The sequence below is a fragment of the Gossypium arboreum genome, chromosome 11 (assembly GCF_025698485.1).
Source record: "Gossypium arboreum isolate Shixiya-1 chromosome 11, ASM2569848v2, whole genome shotgun sequence".
Lineage (NCBI taxonomy): Eukaryota > Viridiplantae > Streptophyta > Magnoliopsida > Malvales > Malvaceae > Gossypium > Gossypium arboreum.
Genome location: NC_069080.1, coordinates 135,224,248 through 135,233,798, shown reverse-complemented (window position 1 = coordinate 135,233,798; position 9,551 = coordinate 135,224,248). Strand labels below are relative to the sequence as shown.

The 9,551-nt window shown below is 35.2% G+C and overlaps 1 long non-coding RNA gene across 1 annotated transcript; it reads left to right on the top strand.

The window, feature by feature from the left end:
- The first annotated feature begins 6,973 nt into the window (after window positions 1-6,973).
- LOC128284081 (uncharacterized) lies at window positions 6,974-8,998 on the top strand. Its single transcript, XR_008274396.1, has 3 exons — window positions 6,974-7,139; window positions 8,058-8,099; window positions 8,976-8,998. It is a non-coding gene; the product is annotated as an uncharacterized LOC128284081 (long non-coding RNA).
- The last annotated feature ends 553 nt before the right edge of the window (window positions 8,999-9,551 follow it).

The following is a 9,551-nucleotide window of genomic DNA, read 5'->3' as shown; positions in this document are numbered from 1 at the left end:
GATTGATACTGATATGGGCTAGGCCCAGTATACTCTGATACTGTAAGGGGCTATGGCCTAGATTAATATTTATATGGGCTAAGGCTCAGTTAACACTGATTTCTGAATAGGGCTTAGGCCCAGTAAAGCTTGAACTGATTTGGGCTCTAGTTGGGATACTTTACACACTGAGTTTTCCAAACTCACCCCCTTTCTCTTCCATCCTTGCAGGTGAGCCCTAGTTGGTAAACTTGGAGCTGGGCGAGATTCAGAGTGGCCACGAAAATTAAATTTTTGGTTTTTAAATAAGTTTCAATTAGCATCCTTTTAAATTTCGCATTTATTTTTGATTATTTCTATTTTGGTTAAAGTTGTAATAAGGCCGCTCTTATTTTTATTTTGAGTTTTTAAATTACTTAGATCGTTTTCAACTTGAGATTGACATCACTTAAATTGATTCCTTAAAATTGGTTAGCTTTAGGGCGCGTTTTATAAAAGTTACTTATTTTCAAAATATCACGATAACCGAGCAAAGCTTCCGCAACGTAAATGTTTTCAAAGGAAATAAATATTTTAAATAGAATTAAACTTAATTTGTTGTTCATGGACAAGTAATAAGCTTAAAGTGTGGCAATGGATATGTGCATGTCTAGGATTGGATCATGGAAGAGCTAGGTACTTAAGCAGTCTAATTGACTCACCTCATCTTTTCTTGAATCCTACCTGGTGCATAGCTTCCATTCACTTTAATTTAAAATGAAAATATTCTTTAAACACTAAGAAAGATTTTAGATAAAACATGACCTATACAGTAACGCTTCAATGTGACACGCCAGATTCGGTCGTAACGTCTGGGTCGGGTTTGGGGTGTTACATTTAGTGGTATCAGAGCTCGATTGCAACAACTCGACTGTGGATGGGTCCAAAAGTTTTTTATAAAATTTTGAAATGTAGTTCTATGGAAAAACACTAAAATCGATTTTGTGGAAATGTTAGAAAATTCTTTTAAATTTTGTTTTTAAAGTGCACAAAGAATAAATTTGAATTTCTGATTTCTAAAGAAGTGGCACACTGAATCCTCGGCACCAAGTCTGTAAGTACCTTTTCCGAACTTTACTAAGTATCTGTTATATTACTGAGACTTTGCTATGACATTGTAGTTAGAGCTATATTGAGACTATAAGATTGAGACTGTAGCTAGGCTGAGATTTGCGAAAGCGAACTCTAAAACTCTATCTGTGCATAAGACATCTGTAATAAACACTGAAATGCTAAGTTGTTTCATAAAATTTGCATTGTTGTTACTGGAATTAAAGTGTGCAGCAGAAGCATAGTGGTTTGACTTGAGTAATACGGTTGGTTGGTAGTTTGGAATTTCGAGGATGAAATTTCTTTAAGGGGAGTAGAGTTGTAACGCCCTGATTTTTGGGCCTAGAAGTAGTGGGCCTTGAGTCTGTGTTCGGGTAGGAGACGGCCTAAATAAATGGGATGGTTTAATTTTTATTATTGTTTTGTATGTCTAGTGTAGTAATTAAATAAATTACGAAGGGTTTATGGTGGGGGAAAAAGGCACAAGAGTAAATCCAATTCAAGGCAATTCCTGAATTTTTAATTTTGGAGAGAGAGGGTTCTGGCGATATGGGCTTTTAAGATTGAGGTGGTAAAATAGGACACAAGGAAGCTTGTGGACTAGTGGCTATGGCGTCATTAAGGTTGCAAGGGAGCCAGAGTTCAAGTCACAAGGTAAGCATGTTGTTACTTTTATTTTTTTCTTTTTGTGTGCATGTGCCGGCATATGATAGAGCTTAAGTGGAAATTCGGCTAGGGCTTTAGAAAGGTTGGGCCTTGGGTCTGAATGGCCATTAGGGCAAGCTTTATTTTCTTTTTGTTTTGCCAAATTAAGGTTACCCACCTAGAGCCTTCCCTTTCATTCTATTTTCTTCTCAATGTTACAAAAAGCCGAAAATGCAAAGTTAGATCTCCTGAGTGCCAAATTCTTCCTTCTCTTCTCCTTTCTTCTTCTATTTTCTTTTCTCATTTATTTTCTTCTCTAGCCGAAACCATTCTACTCATCTCCTCTTTCATTCCCATTCTTTTCTAAACCTCTATAGCCGATTGCCATAAAAGCCAAAATCCCGAAAGTTGTTTCTTGTGCCAATTTCTTCTAGCCAAAATCCTCCTATTTTATTTATCTCTTTTGGTTAATTTTCATATCCTCTAAACCTCAACCCTGTCGACAATACCACTGCAAAACCGCCATACCAAATCATCTTCCTCTTTACAGTTCCAAAAGCCGAAAACACCATAGTTTTAGGGACATATAGCCTAATCTTTAGATCTCTAAGATTCAATTTCTGCTAGTGTTTAAGGGCTGGATCTGCATTAGATCTGAGTAGAAACTGAAGTGGAATCGTTTTGGTTGAAAGAACCTATGGTAAGTACTCAGATTTATTCTTTATTTCGGGTTTTAGAAAAAGCCGAAATCCTTAAAGGCTTAGGGAGGCTGTCGATTGGAGCTTAAGGCTCTAAGGGTTGTAACAATTGATTTGTTTTGGTGTTAGTATGATCTAGAGGCTGCTGATCGGAGGCTTGGACAAGTGGAACGACTAGATCTAGATCTAGTCACTAGTTTTGGCAAAGGCAGGACCTTAAGGGCCATAGGTATTGATGGCTGACTATGGTAAGTAAGTTTATGATGGTTGCCAATGTATTTTGGATCTGATATGTCTAGTGACTGCTTGTAGGATATTGTGGGAGATTTCAGTAGCAGTTGTCGCAAATCAAGTGTGTAAACGACACCCACTCAAAGACTAGATCGGCAAAAGACGAAAAGCCGAAAGCCGAAAAGCCGGTATTTTGAACTTGCGAGCGGGTGAGCACTTGTGAGGTGGTTTGGTTGTTAATTTTGGTAATCGCAAGTAGTATGATTGCAGAATGCGCAATTTAGTGCACTTCGGTATATTTGGGCTTAATGGGCCGAAAACGAGTTAGTGGGCCAACGGGCCCAATTTGGTAAAAACGCTAGATAAGTGCTTCTGTTAATGTGTTAATGGTTAAAATATGTATGTAAACTCTAGAATAGTAAATTTTATTAAACTACCCTTAAGTATGAAAATTACCGTTTTACCTCTAGGTGCAAAATGACCGTTATACCCCTAGGGTTAATTTTGTCTAAAATGCATGATATTCTGATTATGTTTGTTGTATGCCATGACATGTATATCTGTTGCATGGGGTTGGGTTTTTTTATAGAGGAAGAACCCGTTCTGGTGGTTGTGCCACAAATTCTGATATAAGCAGCTTTGCCGCGGATTATAGTTAGTGCCGTAACCGGTGCTAACACTGTAAGTGTAGGGATGGCGTGGGTGATTTATTCCTCACAGGAAGTGTAGGGATGGATGGAAGCAAGTGCAGGGTTGGATGGGGTTATCATGCATTAATCATATGAGACTGTTTTGTTATGGGCCAACTATATTGAAATGGGCCCAACTATGTTAATATGGGCAAGGCCCAATATATCTCGACTTGTAATAGGGCTACGGCCCAGATTGATACTGATATGGGCTAGGCCTAATATACTCTGATACTGTAAGGGGCTATGGCCCAGATTAATATTGATATGGGCTAAGGCCCAGTTAACACTGATTTCTGAATAAGGCTTAGGCCCAGTAAAGCTTGAACTGATTTGGGCTCGTTGGGATACTTTACACATCGAGTTTTCCAAACTCACCCCTTCTCTTCCATCCTTTGGTGAGCCTTAGTTGGTAAACTTGGAGTCAAGGATTCAGAGTGGCCACAAAAATTAAATTTCTGGTTTTTAAATAAGTTTCAATTAGCTTCCTTTTAAATTTCGCATTTATTTTTGATTATTTCTATTTTGGTTAAAGTTGTAATAAGGCCGCTCTATTATTTTTATTTTGAGTTTTTAAATTACTTAGATCGTTTTCAACTTGAGATTGACATCACTTAAATTGATTCCTTAAAATTGGTTAGCTTTAGGGCGCGTTTTATAAAAGTTACTTATTTTCAAAATATCACGATAACCGAGCAAAGCTTCCGCAACGTAAATGTTTTCAAAGGAAATAAATATTTTAAATAGAATTAAACTTAATTTGTTGTTCGTGGACAAGTAATAAGCTTAAAGTGTGGCAATGGATGTGTGCATGTCTAGGATTAGATCATGGAAGAGCTAGGTACTTAAGCAGACTAATTGACTCACCTCCTCTTTTCTTGAATCCTACCTGGTGCATAGCTTCCATTCACTTTAATTTAAAACGAAAATATTCTTTAAACACTAAGAAAGATTTTAGATAAAACATGACCTATACAGTAACGCTTCAATGTGACATGCTGAATTCGGTCGTAACGTCTGGGTCAGGTTTGGGGTGTTACAAAAATGGCCATCAATGCTCAGCTTACAGCATAGTGAATAAAGGTCAGAAACACAGGAAAATGGAATCCTACATTTTTAAGAACCTAAAAACACAAAGAGTATACCATCTCATAATACAATATATAAGAATACAACAAATAGTTTCTTTATATATCAAGAAATTTTGGCAACAAACCCATTTGTTCATGAAAATAATACCAACAGCAACCATAAAATTGAATGTAAGAACGGCAATGGGACCACATATTCGTTGTTGTAGTTAATAGACAGTAATTATAGCAGCAGTCAGGGATACGGTTCACTAAAAATGCATACTCAAAGCAACATTGCTCAATTGAACGGAAAGATGAAAGCAATATTTACTTAAAGTTTACGCATACTTAAAAATAAAAATGTTTCAGACGAATTAACAATTAGAATCAGCAACATCTACAACATATAATTAAAATTTGGATGGTAACAATAAAAGAGAAGTAGCAAAAGAAGATCACTTGCCTTGTTGCAGTTGCAGGCTTAACTGAGCCATAAAAGCATTAATCAACAAAAACAGAAGGCATAGGGTCGGGTGTTCAAAGTTCAAACTGTTAATAAATCCCAAACAAAAACATGAATGTAGAATTGTCTGTTTTTTTCTTCGACCAAATTATTAATTATGTCTACAACTCAAGATATGTCAGATCACATAAACACTTTGATTTAAGACCCAGAAAACAACAACAGATCTACAAATACCAGAAACAGAAAAAGAACTTACCTTAAATGAAATGAACAGTAGACAACTTGACTCGTAGAAAAGAAGAGCAACAATTGGAATGCAGAAGTGGAAGTGAGGATTAGCTTAGTGTTTAAAATTCAAAGCAAGAAGCTGATTTCCTGCGCGTCAGTGGGAAGTAGGACGCCAACCTTTTAAGAAACAAGACAAAAGCAAGGTTAAGTAAAATAGAGAATAGGAAAAGGGAAGAAAACCGCGGTGGGATTTCGGGGGGTGAGGGGAATTGATTTTGGGAAAAAGAAAGGATTTTAGGTTTGGAGGAAAATTTTTAGGGGAAAAATTTTAAAATTGCGCCATTTTTATTAAAATAAAATGATTTTTGTCAATCCAATTTTCTTCTTAATTGTTTCCATATTTGAAAGGTTTAATTATTTTGATGGAGATACATGATGGAAATCAAATAAATAATGCATACTTTACCCTGGTAAAGTATGCATTATTAGTGAATCTGCTAATACATACTTTATCCGGGTAAAGTATGCATACATTCTTAATTAATTTTGTTTCTCTAGAGATACATGAGTTAGTAATTTTTTAATTTTAATATATATAAAGTTTATCTATTATCTCTTAAATAATTTAAACTATAATGATAATTTTAATATATTAAAATTAATATTATCTCTTTTACAATTATATAAGAAATTATTTAATATATAAATTAAAAAATAATCAGTCATATACCAAAAAACTTTAAAATTATTTTAAATAATAGTATTTTTAGTTTTTTCATTTTAACATATATTTTTTACGTTTTTACTTTCAAATTTTGTCTACGTGTCGAAAAGAATACATGATGGACACTTGGATGATGGGTGAGAATACCAGGAGCAAAACGGTGCCGTTTAATTTAAAATAAAATGATTTTCTATGACGTTTTAATCAAAACTCTAAAACCATAAGCCTTAAACCACAAACCCTAAACCTCAAGGCCATAAAATCCTAAACCCTAAAATAATAGACCTTAAACTCTTAAACCACAAACCATAAAACCCTAAATCATAGTCATAACTATAGAAGCTAACACCGAAACCTTAAAGTTAAACTTATATCACAATACAGTTCATATTAAAAAAATCTAAGATTAATCGCAAACCCATAATCACAAAACCCCAAATCCATAATCATAAAACCCTAAAATCATAAACCCCAAACTCGTAAACACAAAACCCTAAAACCTTAAACTATATAAACTATAATCTCTAAACCATAATCTTTAAGCACTAAACCTTAAACCCTAAACTAAATTGATTTTTTGCGGCATTTTTATTAAAAACCTTATTCACACTCGAAAAAATTAAGTTATTTTTAATTTGAATATATGTAATTATTCACAAACTGATGTGTAACGCCCCAATTTTCGGGAATCCTGTGAATGTTGGCATAGGTTTAATTATGTTAGTGGGCCTCTAGAAGGCCCAAGCTTAAGATAGAACCCGGTAATTTTAGTTAATTTTTGTTCCATAAGAAAAAAGGGAGTGAAATTATGAAATAGGACCTATGTGAAAATGTTTGAAAATGCTATAGGCTAAATTGAAGTGGCCAAATAAATAGGAGTGCAAAATAGGAGGATTTGCATGACAAACCTCCCATTTTACATGAAGTGGCCAACCATCATGTTGTTGTAGACAAAATGTACACTTGATATCCATAATTTATGGTACAAATTGATACAAATTGATAATAGGTTAGGTAAATGTTCCATGGTAATGGGTTAGGTAAATGTTTCATGATAATAGGTTAGGTAAATGTTTCATGATAATGGGTTAGGTAAATTTTTCATGATAATGGGTTAGGTAAATGTTTCATGATAAGAATACCATGTCTTTTGTATTAAAGAATTAAATGGATGAAATATGAAGTTTTATTAAAAGAAAAATGGGTGAAAAGAACAAAGTTTTGTCCATCTTTGTTCATCATAGCTGAAAGTTAGAGAAGAGAAAGGAGAGGAGAAAGCTCTTGAGTATTTGGTCATTAGGAGGAGGAAAATTGAAGGTAAGTTCTTGGTACCTTGCTTCTATTTTGAGGTTCATGAGTTCTTCTTGATTCTACCTTAACTCTTGAAGTATATTTTGATTTTAGTTGTGTTGTGAGCATTTGGTCATGAATTAAAATGAAGGAAATGGTTGTTGTTTCATGTTCTTTTGATGAAAAATGGAAGATATGTGAAGTTGAGCCAAACAAATGAGCATGCATGTGCCTTAGATGCTAAAGGGAAAAATCGGCTAACATGTTGTGCTTTAAAATGATGAAATGGAGATTATGCTTAAGTAAAAATCATAGATATGTGATGATTGATTGGTGATATACATGTTTAAATAACATGCATGCAAGATAGGTGTATGAAAGAGTGATTTGGTAATAAATCTGCTTGGGACAGCAGCAGTAACGTGACTTTGGAAAATCACCATAAATTGTGGGAGATGAATTAGAAGCTAAATAAATTATGTAATTAAAGCTTATTGAGTCTAGTTTCTAATGAAATAAACAAGAACATATTTTGAATTCTGTACAATGAGAAATTTGATTCGTAATGAAGAGTGGTCAGATTAGTCAAACAGTGAAACATGGGAAACTTTGAGAAAAATCTGGTATTGATTGGCTAAATAAAAAATTCTGAAAATTTTATTGATAGAAGATATATGAGTCTATTTTCAGGGAAAATTAACAGAACTTGATTTGGAGTTTCGTAGCTCCAGTTATAAATAATTTAGTGACTGTTGCTCAGGAAGACAACTTGCAGTGAAATTATGATTATGTGGTAAACGTTGACAAAAATTTGTTAATGAGTTGCTTATTGATTTCTTATAAGCTTACTATGATCTGTAGGTGTGGTTGGCCGAATATTGTAAGGGGTTAATACGTAGTTTGTATTTGAATAGTTAGATTAACGTGTTAGTAATCCAATTGTAGGCGGTTCGTGTGTGGATCTCGTCAGCATATCGTCGCAAACAGGTGTGTAACTAACACCCTCTTTCTTAGTCTGGATCGACAAAAGTCGAAAAGCCGAAATGCCGAAAACCGGTATTTTGTAGATTTCTGAGTGTCGAATGCTCGTGAGATAAATCGATTAATGTTTTTGGTAAGCTGCAAAATTTGACCGTAAAGTGCATGATTTACGTGCCCTCGATATTTTTGGGCTTAATGGGCCAAAATTGGAATGATGGGCCAACGGCCCAATTCATAAGAACCCTCGATGCGTGATTCTGTTAGTACGTGAAAAGTAGGAATATGCATGAAAAACCCTAAAATAGATAAATTACTGAAATACCTTTAAAAGTGGAAAATTTACGGTTTACCCCTAGGAGATAAATTACCAAATACCCCTAGGTTAAATTGACCTAAATGCATGTTTGAGTGTGGTTATTTACTGCATGCCATGTTGCTATTATCGATGCATGGGACTGGGATATTGACGGAGGAAGTACTGAAAGTGGCTTGTCCACGCATCGGAGGCTTTGCTTTGCCTCGTTCTTTGATAAGCTGAGAGCAATCTTGAATGTGGAGTGTTAAATTTGGGTGGGTTGAGCTATCCCACATGGAGTGTATGGCTGGTACGGGTGGAGTGTAGTGGTTGGTGGGTTGAGTAGTCTCCCAAATGGGCTTGCATATGTTTACTTGATGTTGCATGTATTTTGAAATGGGCCTATGGGCCATCTCATTATCTGAATAAGGGGCTAAGGCCCGTTTATTGTAATCTGAAAAGGGCTCGGCCCAATACCACTATTACTGAATGGGCTTAGGCCCAATAGGCTTGAGTGACTTGGGCTTTGAATGGGTTTTCCTTGCACTCGAGTTTCCCAAACTCACCCTTTTATTTTCATCCACGAGGAAATCCCCAACCATAGTGGGCTTGGAGTCGTGAGGGAATTGGAGTGGCCACCATTCAAAGTTTGATTTTCTTCCGTGAACTGGACATCCTATTATTTACGTTTGAAGTTTTGGGTTTTAAATGTAATAAGGCCGCTTAATTATTTTTGATGGTTTTAATATGTATTACTAAGATAGGTATTACTTATTTTAAGCTGTTGAAATTGGATAGCTTTAGGCGCGTTTTCAAAAACAACAATTGATTTCAAAATAACTCGACAACAAGCAAAGCTTCCGCAATGAAAGTATTTTTCAAAATTAATCACTTTTCCTAAAATGACTTAATCAAATCGGTTTCCTAGAAATATCCATGACGTTAAGGTGTGGCAATGGCGGTATGCATGTCTAGGATTGGATCCGAAGGAGCTTGGTACTTAGCGATCCGATGGACTCACCACCTCTTTCCGGTTTCCTACCTAGTGCACAGCTTCCATTCACTTTAATCCTTAATGAATTAATCTTTTGAACATCAAGTACGATTTTCTGGACTTAGAATGGAAAATTTTTTTTAACGTTTTTGATGTGGCATGCCGAATC